At 44.4% G+C, this 15,907-nt stretch overlaps 1 long non-coding RNA gene across 1 annotated transcript in view; it reads right to left on the bottom strand.

Moving 5' to 3' along the window:
• Positions 1 to 15,447, bottom strand: part of LOC132359925 (uncharacterized) — a 38,127-nt gene extending 22,680 nt beyond the window's left edge. The window contains exons 1-2 of the long non-coding RNA XR_009500982.1: positions 15,307 to 15,447; positions 3,084 to 3,168 (exon numbers count right to left, since the gene is read on the bottom strand). This is a non-coding gene — a long non-coding RNA (uncharacterized LOC132359925). The remainder of the gene's footprint in view (positions 1 to 3,083; positions 3,169 to 15,306) is intronic.
• Positions 15,448 to 15,907: the final 460 nt, after the last annotated feature.

Here is a 15,907-nt window from a genome sequence, read left to right as displayed (position 1 = left end):
GATACAGCTCAGCAAAAGCAGTAGTCAGTTCTTCCAGACTGCACCTTGTGGTAGTTTGAGGCTGCAGCTGGTGCTGAAGTGGAACTCACAGGAAACCCAGATGAAGGCCATGCTGGGTCCCTCCACTGAACAATGTGGTGTGACCACGAGTGGCTAAAAGACAACCAAATAAATGGATAGACCAGCCTGGCAAGAAAACAGAGTCAGCCTGTGGTGGAAGGTCTGGGGAAGACCTATGCCTCAAAATCCTACCTTCTCAGCAAGTTTGGTACAACCCTTAGGTACTGCCTGTGTTGCAACCAGTGGAGGATCCAACCCATCTGGGCCTCAGTTTCCTCACCTGCAAAATAGGTATAACGTTATTGTTATCCTTTCATCACAGAAGACTGCGGTAATTCTTTATGCTGTAATACCTATATAAAATGTCTGATACATTTGGGGTGCTCAAAAATTTTAGTAGTTATTGATTAATCACAAATATTGAGGGAGGGTCTAAGGTCAATAATATACCACGCAGCTTGAAGAGGGCACCTACAGTAGGAAGAGCCAGCACGACCTGAAGAAGTTGGGCACGGTGGCCCTGCAGGAGGTCTGGGCACAGGGGAAGGTCGTGGGCCTGGGCATTACTTCATAATTTGGGCCTGACAACACCCCTCACCTTGACAGTGTGGTTATCATTAGGATGAGAAGGGGGCTCAGTGGGCTGAAGTCAAAATTCCAACTCCACGCACTGGCCTGCCCACGTTGATCTTGCAACTGGGGACCCATTTTGGATGCAGAAAGATGCAATGATAGGGATAATAATTGTTAGCAATCTCCTAGGCCCATAGCAACTCTGCAGTGTCTTACCAGATCAGACACAGAAGCTATGTTTCACTGTGGCCCAATGAATTGCTGTTGATCCCAAGCATATGAGCAAGTTGCCAAGCTCTACTTTAGTGTTTGGGGCTCTTTAAGCAGGAGGCTGCGGTTGTATTTCTGATGTTTTCTTTCTTGAGCTTAGTGGCAGCACACAGGTGTTAACTATAGCATTTCCTATGCCTTTCTGCATATCAGAAATACTTCCTCATGACTTTTTAAAGGAAAATGTAGGCCTCGTCCCACCAGCAAAGAGCAGTCCATTTTTTTTTGGCTCTAATGATAGGCTGTAAATTTTATTGAGTGGCCTTTGCTTTCCCAAAGATACATCTGTACTGCAGAGTTGCCTGCATCTTATTTGCTTTTTGTTTGTTTGTTTTTCATTTTCACTGGAGTATAATTGATTTAAAGTGTTGTGTTAGTTTCTGCTGTGCAGCAAAGTGGATCAGTTATATGTATACATATATCCACTCTTTTTTAGATTCTTTTCCCATGTAGGTCATTACACAGTACTGAGAAGAGTTCCTTGTGCTATACAGTAGGTCCTTATAGTTATCTATTTGATATACAGTAGTGTGCATATGTCAATCCCAATCTCCCAATTTATCCCTCCCAGCAGTCCGTTCTTGATGACAAAACCCGGCAGAGAGGAACAGAGCTGCAGTAAGAGGGAGTGCCACGCGCAGCAGACTTGCACGCCGGTACCTTGTTAGAACTGGTTTCAAAACATTCCCTGAACAGCTAGTAAGGGAGACAGTCCGCCCTGAGCACAATGGATGGTGAGAGGAGGCCACCCAGGGATTAAAATTTTAAGCCAGATGATCCCGAGGGTGAGTGAGTATACGGTACAAAGTTCAGTTCAAGGAGCTGTGTGCGCTCACTCATGCAAGCCATCAGGCCTTTGGGGTTCGTGGACCTGCAGAACGAGTGACCTGTGGAACTGAATCCATCAGTGAGTCCCACCGTGCGGGGCATCCTATAATGTGTAGGGGGCGGGGTGAAAAGCAGGGCGGAGGGAGCGAAGGGATTCAGCAGCATCCTGAATACTCAGCAGCTGCTTAATAACTACTCATGGACTTGAAGTCAATAAAATCAAGAAGAAAAATGGAAATGCAGATCCTTGCAAAGTGCCTTCTGGCAGTTCAAAACATTTTTGTACTCTGAGGGAAAGTGGCAAGGATTAAGCATATCAAATTGGCTTTGTGCTTCTAAGGCCACTTGATCCCGGAAGCTCCTTTTCACTCCCCACACCTTCACCTCCTGCCCCGGGTGGAGCGATTATCTATGGTGGTGCAGAATAATGGAATAATTTTGCCATTTACTGTCAAGACACTGCATCCCACAATGAGGGTTTTATTCTGAGATAAAGTTTGAAAAAAAGGCTCAACGGATGCCAGATATTAATTTCCATCCGTGAGAAAGAAAGGAATGCAAACTGCAGCGAAGTTGTGTTGATTCATCAGTCTGTTGACGCTCAAGCCCACGGTCTTTCCCTTCCCAGCTTGAAAGAATATGACTCACTGTCTCAGTCAAAGGTTGCATCCGTTCTCCCGACCGTTAGCGCACCTTCCTTTTGGCGAAGTGATTGTGTAGCCACTGTAATTAGGGGCCATACATTCTCCCTGAGGAATCTTCATCGGGGCGACCCAGCCCTCACGGGAGCAAGCTGATCTGCGCATCACGGGCCACGTGTGAAATAACAAGCTTTCCTCCTTTCTCTCAAAGACCACTGTTTGGACTTACAAACACCGTCTGCTTCTTACGTGTTAAATAGCTAAAGATCAGACTCAGACTATTGCCAGGAGCATGAACGAATAACTGGCAAACTCCTGAGTCCTCACGCAGTTTTATAGTTTTCTTTCCAAAGGCACTTTGAAAAAAGACTTCAAACAAGCGAACAATACCCTATTCCCTGATGACTGTCCTTTGATACATGAATGTTTCCTGAGGTTTTAGGCTGGGCTCTGAGCTGCTCTGTGATGTCACGGAGACGGACAGCCCCCTCTGAAGCTCAGGGCCCATTCCTCTGCATGCCCGTGAAACCCTCCCGGTGAAACCTACTGGATGACCTGGGAGGCCCAGGGCCTCAATGCAGTTGAGTTTCTGGACTCTGTACAATTGGCTGCTGACCAGGATGGGGTGTCCAGACACTCCTACTCTGAGATACTTTGGGGTCAAGAAATATTTACAAGAAAAGTGAGGGTCAGAAAGATTAATTGACTTACCCATAGTCTGGTAGAAAGACCCTCAGAGATAGCTCCACCCTGGAAATCATGTTTGGTTGTTTTGTTTGTTTGTTTAGAAATTTTCCTAAGAGAGAGAGAGAGAAAGACAGACAGACATCATTCCCAGCCTTGGATACAGATACCACAAAATGAATAGGCCACAGAGGAGGAGCGTGGGTGATTCAGAACCCAGCTTCTTGACAAAGGGACGGGTCCCAGCGCTGATTTTGTCTGTTAAACAGCATCCTTCCGCCCTTGCGGCTGGATCACGCTGGCTGGAGTGCTCTGCCCTTGTCAGAAGGTGGCTCTGTAGCTTTCCTGAGACTTCGGAGAGGTGGAAAGAAGGCCTGAGAGAAAATGGTACTTCTGCCTCCCAGGCACAAGTGAGGGGCCAGCCAGCCCAGAAATGCCCCCGTGTGCTCTGGTGTCTTGGGTCTCCAGCCAGACCAGGGTGTCTCTGGGAGCTGAGGAAACTCCCTGAAGCTCAGGGGGAAGAGTAGGCTTAAATGTTACCCCTCTTAAGCGAATGAGAGAAGCCTGAGCTTTGGTTTCTACACCAGGGACACGGATCTGCTTGTGGAGGGGGCGGCCGGCCGGCCTCCCCAGAGGTCCTCCCGGGTGATGTCAGCTCCTGGGTGAGGGCCTGGGCTCCAGTGGGGCCCACGCTCAGAGATTTTAGAGGAGGACGTCCCCTCAACGACCAATCTGATCAGGTCACGTTCCCAGTGAAACTCCTCTGTGTCTCCCAACTGCTCCCTGGAAGACGCCCCAGAGCTCCGTGGGACGCTGCCCCCCTCTCCACCACACAGCAGACCAGGCCCTGGCCCGCTGTGCTCCCTGCCTTCCTGCTCTCCCCCTAGCACTCCCCAAGCCCTTCCTGACAGACTCTCACTGCCCTTCACCTGCCCGGCTGCTGCTCCCCGCCCTCAGCCCAGGGCCTTCAGATCACTGCCAGCCTTCACGGAGCCTTCTCGGACGCCTCGCTAGGTTGAAGAGCCCAGTTCAGCATCCCACACACCTTCCTAATATAACTAGCGGTTATGAGTAAATGACCACATACCCATCGAATGAATGCGTCTCTTCCCCATTAAGCTGTCAGCTCCCCACTGCATGTCACCAGCATCCAGCTTTGTCCCAGGGGCCACACTCAGGAAGCTGGAAGGAACTGTCTGTCTGTCTGCGGCAGCGAGGCAGGCGCAGCGTAGAGGGACAGAGATAGGAGCCCTGGGCTCAAGTCTTACCTCCGGCACTTCCTTCCAGACTGCAGACATGTCCTTTTGATGCCCTGACCTGGTCTCCTTCTCTGTGCTGTCTGACCCTCTGCTCTCTGAGGACTTCCCTCCAGCCCTGACATTCTCAATGGCCATGAATTCATTCAGGCCTGGTCTCAGAAAATCATGATGTCAAGAAGTTTCTCCTGGGCGCCCTCCCACCCCTCCCTGGGCTGGCAGGGCCTCTGCTCTGCTCTCCATCCCTTGCTTCTCTCACAGCCCTCCTGAGGCACCTCACTTTGCTGGGAACAGTTCCCTGCCAGCTGCAAGGGAAAGCAAGATAAGAAACTAATTTGAACTAGGAGATTGGAGCTTCATATATTATCTTCAGACACACAGGCATGTTAAAAGGCACCTGCCCAAGGCGAGAATCTCTAAGGACGGTTGGGGAGGAAGGGTAAGGCCTTTGGGTAGAAGCCTTTTTTGATACCCTTCAAAGAGCAGCTGGGGTTATTGTTTGCCTGAATGACTTGCAAAAACATTTGTGACCTCACATGTAGAAGCCAGCCTATAATTGGTTTGTTAATGTGGTGATGGTTCCTGAGGCTTGGCTGGGAGTATCTGCTGATCAGGCCTGGGGTGGAAAGAAGTCCTGAGAAACTGCATCCAGATTGGGGCCCAGGAATTACAGCGATCATGCAGAAGATGATCCTGCCAGGAGCTGAGCCTTGATCCCCAAGGGTTTCTAGAGAAAAAGCAAAGCTCTTCTCTGATTTCAGGAGCTCAGTAAATCCAGCTCTCTGGCCTCTTTCAAACAATAGCAACTCTGCAGAGACAAGGGATGAGGTGAAGTAGACAGGATGAGACTTCATATTCCTAAGATGTCTATACCCACCAAACTGATGTACAGATTCAACACAATCCCTATCAAAATCCCAGCTGCCAGTTTTTGCAGAAATGGACAGACTGATCCAAATTTTAATGTGAAAATGCAAAAGACCCTCAATGATTGAAACAATCTTGTAAAAGAAGAACAACATTAAGAACTCACATTTCCCAACTTCAAAAGTTACTATAAAGCTACAGTAACCAAGAGGGTGTGATACTGACATAGGAATAGGCATAGAGATCTATAGAATAAATATCAGAGTTCAGAAATAAACACTTTTTTTGATAAGGGTGCTAATATCATTCAAAGAAGGAAAGAATAGTCTTTTTAATAAATGGTGCTGTAACAACTGGATATCACATGCAAAAGAATGAATTTGGACCCCTACGTCACACCATATACAAAAATTAATTCAAAATGGATCACAGACCTAATCATAAGGGCTAAAACTACAAAATTCTTAGAAGAAAACATGGATGCAAATCTTCATGACCTTTGATTAGGCAATGGTGTCTTAAGTACAATACCAAAAGCAGAGGTAACAGAAGGAAAAATTAGATAAATTCAACTTCATTGAAATTAAAAACATTTGCACTTCAAAGGACACTACAAAGAAAGTGAAAAGACAACCCACAGAATAGGAGAAAATATTTGCAAATCATATATCTGCTAAGAGAACTGTATTTAGAATATATAAAGAATAATGACAACTCAATTATTAAAAGGAAAAATAACCCAATTTTAAAATGGGCAAAGGATCTGAATTCTCTGAAGAAGATAAACAAATGGTCAATAAGCACATGAAAAGTTGCTCAACATCCTTAGCCACTTCACATACACTAGGATGGCTAAAATTAAAAAGACAAATAATAACAAGTGTTGGCAAGGATGCAGAGAAATTAGAACCCTCATACATTGCTGGTGAGAATGTAAAATGGTTCGGCTGTTTTGGAAAAGAGTTTGACAATTCCTCAAAAGGTTAAATATAGAGTTACCATATGAGCCAGCAATTCCACTCCTACGTATATACCTAAGCAAAACGAAAATTATGTCCACGCAAAAATGTGCACACAAACGAACATAGCAACATCGTTCACAATAGCTAAGAAGTGGGAACACAACTGACGAGTGGATGAATAAAATGTGGTCTCCACACAATGGAACATTATTCAACCATAAAACTGAATGAAGTACTGATACATGCTACACTGTGGAGGAACCCTGACAACATTATGCTAAGTCAAAGAAGCTGGTTATAAAAAACCATATATTGTATGTTTCCATTTATATGAAATGGCCAGAATAAAATCTATAGAGACAGAAAATGGATTAGTATTTTCCAGGGCTGGCAGGGGGAGGGGCTGGGAGTGACTGCTAATGGGTCCAAGGTTTGTTTTTGGGGTGACATGTTCTAAAATTGATTGCTGTGGTGGTTGCATAACTCTATCAATATATTAACTATTGAATTGTATACTTTAAACTGAGACTCTGTGCTATGTGATTTATATCTTAAACTTTTTAAAAAAGATCACACATTCCAACACACTACACAGACTTTATAGGGGAGTAGGTGCCCTCAGCATGACAATTCCATTCAATGACTGTTCCTTTATTCAAAAACTACAGCATGCCAGCCATGTGCCAGATGATGGGGGGGGGGGCGGGGATGTTGAAGTGACCAAGACACAGTCCTGGCCTTTCTGGGATTCATAGCCTGTTCAGAGGAGCAAATACATACCCAAATGCCTCTAACAGGAGAGGGATTGTGGATACCTGTTATAGTAAAAACACAAAGTGTAAGAAAAACTGACAAGGGAGTGAGTTGGAAATCCCAACTGCTCCTTACTCTTGGGGAAGGAGATGAGCCTGGTGAAGAGGGAGGTGTAGTTCATCAGGGGTTTCCCTTCTCCTTCCTTTGGGGGCTCTCCAAAGACACCCACATTGCATGGGTGGGAGAACTGATGAGTGCCTGTGGAGCCGTGGGCAGCTGGGTGTCCGGGGGATGTGTGGAGGACTAAGGCATGGCCTGTAGTGCCAGGGACTCCACAGCCCACCAGGCAGGGACGCAGTGAGAAGTGGGCACACTGAGCAGACGATCCGCAGAAGGGAGCAGGTGACAGATGCTGGTTTGAGTGCTCAGGATGGTAAGTGCTGCAGGGGTAACTTGTCCTGCTTCCACTCTTTCCAGATTGTTCTCCGTAAGCCCCCTGTGTGGGCAGATGTCTCCTGGGCTCGTTCACATGGACCTGCACACAGGGCTGTGTGGAAGTTGATGGTTTAAACTGGGGTTAGGGATAAGATGACAGACCCACAGCCCAGTCCCTGAGAGCAGGGGAGAGAGGCCTGTCTGTGGGGTGCCAGATTCTGCCCCTGCCTTCTGGAGGCCTTTCCCTCCTCTTCCTCCTCTATGTACTTAAGCCATTCCCATTGCTTGCTCAAACTCTGCTCCCAAGAAAGGACCTGATCTCTGGGCCCCCAGTATGCATCAGCGCCTCCCCATGTTGGATGAAGTCTCACTAGAGGAGCCCCTCAGCTGCTCAGGGGTGGCATCCCCCAGAGGCTTGGGCTCAGGAGCCCATTCTAATGCACTCAGAGCTGCAAGGGCCCATTCCACTGGAATTTGTTGCTCCCATCAAAGGCATAAATATTAACAGCTGTGCTGGGGCAGGGGGTTTGTTATTTTAATCTATATCTTTCCTTGTAAAAAGAAAACCCACCCCTGAAGCAAAAGCAGTTCAAAGAGGGAAGTTCATAGCAATACAGGCCTTTCTCAAGAAACAATAAAAATCTCAAATTAACAACCTAACCTATCACCTAAAAGAATTAGAAAAAGAAGAACAAACAAAACTTAAAGTCAGCAAAAGGAAAGAAATAATAAAGGTCAGAGAAGAAATAAATAAAATAGAGATAAAAAAAATTGAAAAGATCAATAAAACCAAGAGCTGTTTTTTTTTAAATATAAACAAAATCAACAAACCTCTAGCCAGGCTCATCAAGAAGAAAAGAGAGAGGATCCAAATAAACAAAATAAGAAATGAAAGAGGGGGAATAACAACTGATACCAGAGAAATACAAAAAATCATAAGAGAATACTATGAACTGTTATATGCCAACAAATTGGACAACCTAGAAGAAATGGACAAGTTTCCAGAAACATAACGTCTGCCAAGACTGAGTCAAGAAGAAATAGATAATTTGAACAGACTGATCACTAGAAGTGAAGTAGAATCTGTAATTTTACAAAACTCCCTGCAAACAAGAGTCCAGGACCAGATGGCTTCACTGGGGAATTCTACAAAACATACTACAAAGAACTTATACCTATCCTTGTCAAACTATTCCAAATTTATTCTATGAGGCCACCATCACCTGATACCAAAACCAGACAAAGACACTACACAAAAAGAAAACTACAGGCCAATATATTTGATGAATATAGGAGCAAAAATCCTTGACAAAATATTAGCAACCCGAATCCAACGATACATAAAAAGGATCATACACCATGATCAAGGTGGATTCATTCCAGGGTCCCAAGGATGGTTCAACATACACAAATCAATCAATGTGATACACCCCATTAACAAAATGAAAGAGAAAACCCACAATGATCAATCATCTCAATAGATGCATAAAAAACATTTGACAAAATCCAACATCCATTCATGATAAAAATTCTCACCAAAGTGAGTACAGAGGGAACACATCTCAACATTTACAACAAACCCACAGCCAGCATAATATTCAACAGTGAAAAGCCGAAAGCCTGTCCACTAAATTCAGGAACAAGACAAGGATGCCCACTCTTACCGCTTCTATTCAACATAGTATTGGAAGTCTTATCCCCAGCAATCAGACAAGAAAAAGAAATAAAAGGTATCCAAACTGGAAGGGAAGAGGTAAAACTGTCACTGTTTGCAGATGACATGATACTCTATATAGAAAACCCTAAAGTCTACACACAAAAACTATTAGAACTAATAAATGAATTCAGCAAGGTAGCAGGGTGCAAGATTAATATACAGAAATCTTTTGTGTTTCTTTACACTAATAATGAAATATCAGAAAGAGAAAGTAAAAAAGAAAAAAGAAAAACCATTTAAAATTACATCAAAAAAATAAACACCTAGGAATAAACTTAACCAAGGAGGTAAAAGACCTATATGCTGAAAACTAGAAAACATTGATACAGGAAAATGAAGATGATTCAAAGAAATGGAAAGATATCCTGTGCTTTTGGATTGGAAGAATTAATATTATTAAAATGGCCATACTACCCAGAGCAATCTATAGATTTAATGCAATCCCTATCAAATTACCAGTGGCATTTTTTACAGAACTAGAACAAAAAAGTCTTAAAATTTGTATGGAGACACAAAAGACCCCAAATAGCCAAAGCAGGGCTGAGGGAAAAAAATGGAGCTGGAGGAATCAGACTCCCTGACTTCAGACTACACTACAAAGCTACAGTAATCAAGACAATATGGTACTGGCACAAAATCAGAAATATAAATCAGTGGAACAGGATAGAAAGCCCAGAAATAAATCCATGCACCTATGGTCAATTAACAACAAAGAAGGCAAGAATATACAATGGAGAAAAGACAATCCCTTCTAGTGGTGTTGAAAAAGCTGGACAGCTACATGTAAATTAATGAAATTAGAACATTCCCCCACAACATATACAAAAATGAACACAAAATGGTTTAAAGACCTAAATGTAAGACATGACACCATAAAACTCCTAGAAGAGAACATGGGTGAACATTCTGAGACATAAATTGTAGAAATATTTTCTTAGATCAGTCTCTCAAAGCAAAAGAAATATGATCAAAAATAAACAAATGGGACCTAATCAAACTTACAAGCTTTTGCACAGCAGAGGAAGCCATCAACAAAACAAAAAGACAACCTACAGAATGGGAGAAAATATTTGCAAACGATGAAACCGACAAGGAATTAATTTCCAAAATATACAAACAGCTCATACAGCTCAATATTGAAAAAAACCAAACAACCCAATCAAAAAATGGGCAGAAACCTAAATAAACATTTCTCCAAAGAAGCCATACAAATGGCCAGTAAGCACATGAAAATATGCTCAACATCACTAAGTATTAGAGAAATGCAAATCAAAACCACAATGAGGTATCACCTCACTGGTCAGAATGGCTATCATCAAAAAGTCTACAAATAATAAATGCTGGAAGGGGTATGGAGAAAAGGGAACCCTCCTACACTGTTGGTGGGAATGTAATGTGCCGCCAGTTGGAAAATAGTATGGAAGTTCCTTAAAAAACTAAAAAGAGAGCTACCATATGATCCAGCAATCCCACTCCTGGGTATATATCTGAAAAAACTAAAAACTCTAATTCAGAAAGATACATGCACCCCAGTAGTCATAGCAACACTATTTACAATAGCCAAGACATGGAAGTAACCTCTGTCCATCAACAGATGAATGGATAAAGAATATGTGGTATATATATACAATGGAATACTACTCAGCCATAAAGAAGAACAAAATAATGCCATTTTCAACAACATGGATGCAACTAGAGATTATCATACTAAGTGAAGTAAGTCTGAAAGAGAAAGACAAATACCATATGATATCACTTATATGTGGAATCTAAAATATGACACAAATGAACCTATCTGTGAAACAGAAACAGAATCAGGGACATAGATAATAGACTGATGGTTGCCAAGGGGGAGAGGGGTGGGAGAGGGTTGTATTGGGAGTTTGGGATTCGCAGATGAAAACTGGTATATGTAGAAGGGATAAACAACAAGGCCCTACTGTATAGCACTGGGAACTATATTCAATATCCATGAAAAAGAATGTATGTATATGTATAACTGAGTCACTTTGCTGTATAGCAGTAATTAACACAACATTGTAATTCAACTATACTTCAATAAAAAATAAATTTAAAAAAGAATAAGATAGCACAATCAAAAAAAAAAAGATGAGGTAAGTATATACAATGCAATATTACTCAGCCATAAAAAAGAATGAAATCTTGCCATTTGCAGCAACATGGATGGACCCATGGAATATTATGCTGACTGAAATAAGTCAAACAAAGAAAGAGAAATACTATATGGTATCACTTATATGTGGAATCTAAAAAATAATACAAATGAATCTACATACAAAACAGAGAGAGACTCACAGACACAGAAAACAAACTTATGGTTACCAAAGGGGAGCAGGGGGGAGAGACAAATTAGGAGTATGGGGTTAACAGATACAAACTGCTATACATAAAATAGATAAGCAACAAGGATTTACTCTGTAGCACAGGGAATTATATCTAATATCTTGTAATAACTCATAACGGAATATAATCTGCAAAAAAGCCAACACCGGAATCACTATTCTGTACACCTGAAACTAAAACAATATTGTAAATCAGCTATACAGAAAGAAAGGAAGGAGGGAAGGAAGGAGGGAAGGAAGGAAGGGGAAGGAAGGGGGGAAGGAAGGAAGGAAGGAAGAAAGAAGGGGAGAGAGAGAGGGAGGGAGGGACGGAGGGAGGGAGGGAGGGATGGAGGGAGGGAGGAAGGAAGGAAATCCACCCCTAGTTAAGTAACACGTTAGGTGAAGGATTTAACTTTTGGCGTTGGAAGCGGGGGTGCACCCTGAGGCTCCCCAGTCAAACCCAAGAAGCTGCCTGTGCAGAGGCTCAGGAAGTTTAACCTTTCCCTCCTAACCCAACCTCCTCTTCCACAAAGGAAAAGCCCAGCATTCTTGAATGAAAAGCTCAGAAAGCGTCAAAGGGAAAGAAGCCAGACTTGCAGGAAAACCCTCCAGCCCGTTCATGATTCCTGTGACCCTTTGTAACCCCCGTGAGGAGCTGGAGGATGCTGTGACCTGCAATGTGACTCTCTTCCCTCCGCACAATGTGTGACTCGGTCTGAAGGACAGTGTGCCGCAGCACCTCTCCCTGCTCGAATGCCATTTTCTTCTACCTGGGCACCTGCCCCCTGTCTAGCCCCGCCAGTGTCCGGCCCTCCTTTGGGAAGCCTCATCCCTCAGTCCTGTTCACCGTTAAAAGCTACAGAAACCAACTCTGGCTGATTTAGGCAGAAATGGAATTAATCTCAGGTGGTTCACAATCTCTGGGAGCCGCTGCTGGGTGTGGGCACCCAGGTGCACCTGGACCAACTCCACCCGCAGCTGCCAGAGCAACCTCAACTGAATCCGGAAGCAGCCGCCCCTGGACTCTGAGTGGTGTCTGCCTGGCAGAGCTGTTACCCACCTTCATTGTAGCCACCAGGGAGTCTGGCACAGTGAGCGCCTGGCATCTTCAGCCTCTCCAGTGGGAGGAGGGTTCCGCCTCATCAGGCGGGGAATTCCCCCAATACAGGACAGGCCATAAAGATCCCAGGTGGCCATAAGACATGAAAAATGGTTGTTCTGCCTCTCAGGAGTAAGGGCAGCTAGTAATTCTATTCTTTTTTCCCCCTGCCTTCCCTGACCAGCACGATCTCTGAGTTTGGTAAACGTCACTCAGGCAAAGTACTGATGAGAACTTTTTTCGTATGATGAGAACTTTTAAGATTTACTCTCTTAGTGAAGTAAGTCAGAAAGAGAAAAACAAATACCGTATGCTAACACATATATATGGAATCTAAAAAAAAAAATGGTCCTGAAGAACCTAGGTGCAGGACAGGAATAAAGACGCAGACGTAGAGAATGGACTTGAGGACACGGGGAGGGGAAAGGGTAAGCTGGGACGAAGTGAGAGAGTGGCATGGACATATGTACACTACCAAATGTAAAATAGATAGCTAGTGGGAAGCAGCCACATAGCATAGGGAGATCAGCTCGGTGCTTTGTGACCACCTAGAGGGGTGGGATGGGGAGGGTGGGAGGGAGAGGCAAGAGGGAGGAGATATGGGGACATATGTATACGTATAGCTGATTCACTTTGTTATAAAGCAGAAACTAACACAACATTGTAAAGCAATTATAGTCCAATAAAGATGTTAAAAAAAAAGATTTACTCTTAGCTACTTTCAAAGATACAAACAATATTAACTTCAGTCACCATGCCATACATTACATCCCATAGCTGATTTATTTTATAACTGGGAATTTATACCGTTTGACCCCCTTTCCCACTTCTCCCAACCCCACCCCTGGCCTCTGGCAACCACCGATCTGTTCTCTGTATCTATGAGTTTGTTTTGTTTTGTTTTAGATTCCACATATGAGATCATATGGTATTTGTCTTTCTCTGTCTGACTTATCTCACTTAGCACAATGCCCTCAAGGTGCAGTCATGTTGTTGCAAATGGCAGGACTTCATTCTTTTTTATGGCTGAGTAATATTTATATATATATAATATATAACACACACATATATCTTGCATTTTCTTATTTTCTTTATTCATCTGTGTGTGGACACAGGCTGTTTCCATGTCTTGGTTATTATTGTAAATAATGCTGCAATGAACAAGGGGTGCACCTATCTTTTTGAATTAGTGTTTTCATTTTCTTCAGATAAATACCCAGAAGTGGAATTACTAGATCATATCATTTTACATCTTAAAAAAGAAATCTGGGTGGGGTGAGGACCAGTGTAACATCTGTCAAGCTCCTTCAGCAACAGACATTCAAACCGTCCATTGCCACTGTAGTTCATCAGAAAATAAAATAACTTCCTAGAATAGACAGTGCTGTCAGCATCTTTCTGCCGACCATAGACTATTCTGGGCAGTATTTTGAAAATGAAACTGATTTATTAAAAGCTTGTAAGAGGAGGCGAAAAGGCCTGAGGTTGACCTGACTGCTTTCCTGTGAGAGCCCTGGGCTGTGACCCAAGGTCATGAGGGTGAGTCCCCTGGGGATGCAGCAGTGGCCTGCAAGCTTAGTGCTCACATAACCGTGGGCAGGTCACTTGGGTCTCAGTTTCCTTGTCTGTAAAACAAAGCTGAATCCCTCAAGAGTCCCTGGGTGGCAAATCTCAGGAATCCACATGGGTCAGTCAGGAGGGGTGTTTGTTATCAGAGAATACAGGCTGAGGAATCACCTGCTACCTAAAGGCTGGAAGGCAGCAGGGCCTCAGGTAGGTTGGGAAAGTGATCTTTTCTTCAGCTAACGGAGTCCCGTGAGCCAGAGCCAGCGGCCTAAGTCTGAGAAGTAGGCAGAGGCTGGTAGTGCAGGGCCTGGAGGGCTTCTAGGAATGGATTCTCTTTCCACCCCCCATCTCTGGACCTATGTGTCTGCTTCACTCCTCTTCTTCCTTCTGCAGACCAGTTTCCTCTGCTCCCCAGGCCATATGGCAGAACAAGGCTGCCCTTGGGTACCATGCTCACCCTTAGGGTCTAGCCACTCACAGAAACCATCTCAATCAATTCTAGGAAAGCACTGTCACAGGTGCATCTCTGGTCCAATTACTTGTAGGCAAAACCATGGCAGCTGCTAGGAGCCCTGGTGAGGAGCCTGGAGTTCCATGGTGAGAACAGGGCAGGCATCCAAAATTACCTACCCCAGAAGGACTGGACTACAGGCCCCCAGATAGGCCTAAGAGTCTGGGAGTGCAGGAGTGAATAGACTGCAGGGTAACTCTTCAGATTGTTCTGAAGCAGTCTCAAGGGTCATGAGGAGTTGATTTAAAGCCATTCTCAAACTTGAAGGTGCATCAGAACCACCTGGAGGACTTGTTAAAACACAGAGGGCTAGACCTCAGAGTTTCTGATTCAGTAGGTCTGGAGGGGCACAGTCTGAGAATTTGCATTTGTAACAAGCTCTGATGACGCTCAAATGCTTGGTTCCCAAAGTGGGGTCCACATTCCTGGCCCTCCCAGTTTCTTCAATCTGCAGGTTCCAGAGTCAGAAGGACTGGAAACAGGGGGTGGGGCTCGGTGTGTGCAACCTACATTCTGGATCCCTCTGTACACCACGGTTTGAGAATCACGGTTTTTAAATGTTTCAAAACGTCAGAAATGTCTTTGTTCCCAACCTTGAGTGTCACCATGGGGAAATAAAAGGTGACCAGCCAAGGGATGTTTGTTCAGTATCACTAAACGGTTAAAGTGGTTAATTAATCAGTGTGTTTGGATTAAAACAAAACAAACTTTCCACTTTCACCAAAGAAATGCGCGTTACCTCAGGATGAGTAAATCCAGCCTTTGGGGTGGGTAAGAGGTCTTTTTTCCGGGTATTTTCATTTCTCCCTTCAAGAAGAGACGCTCTCATCGCGTGATTCTCCCCTTAGGGTAAATAAAAGCTGGGCAGAAGTTTGCAGACTCGCCCTGCCATTCCTACATCTCGGGCGCCCAGCTGCCACTGGCCAACCCGCCTTGCAGTCTGCGCCGGCGCCTCGGGGATCCGCCAATGAAGCGCTGAGGAACTCCATGACTTCATCGGGTTACTCTCTCATTGGCTGCTGCCGCCGCGCCGGACCCTCCCCTTCCATTAGAGCTCGGGAAAATTGCGCGGGCCCCGCCCCTAGATGGAAGGCGGGTTGAGTTCTTAACCTCGTCTTCGAGTCTTGAGGGCTTCTCTTCAAACAACAGATACCTCAGAAGGAAAATTCTGCTTTCTGACAAAGACTTGAGTGTGCCTCTCAGCCAGCCAAAGTACTGGTTTTCTGCGCTGACCTTTGCTGCATCGCTGAGGTTTAGCTGGTGTCTTCAGCCTTTCCTAGGTACCTGGCAGATCGCACTCATTTCCCACTTACTTTAATCGTGTATTTGAACGAGTTTTG

The sequence above is a fragment of the Balaenoptera ricei genome, chromosome 2 (genome assembly GCF_028023285.1).
Source record: "Balaenoptera ricei isolate mBalRic1 chromosome 2, mBalRic1.hap2, whole genome shotgun sequence".
NCBI lineage: Eukaryota > Metazoa > Chordata > Mammalia > Artiodactyla > Balaenopteridae > Balaenoptera > Balaenoptera ricei.
This window is presented reverse-complemented; position numbering and strand designations above follow the sequence as displayed.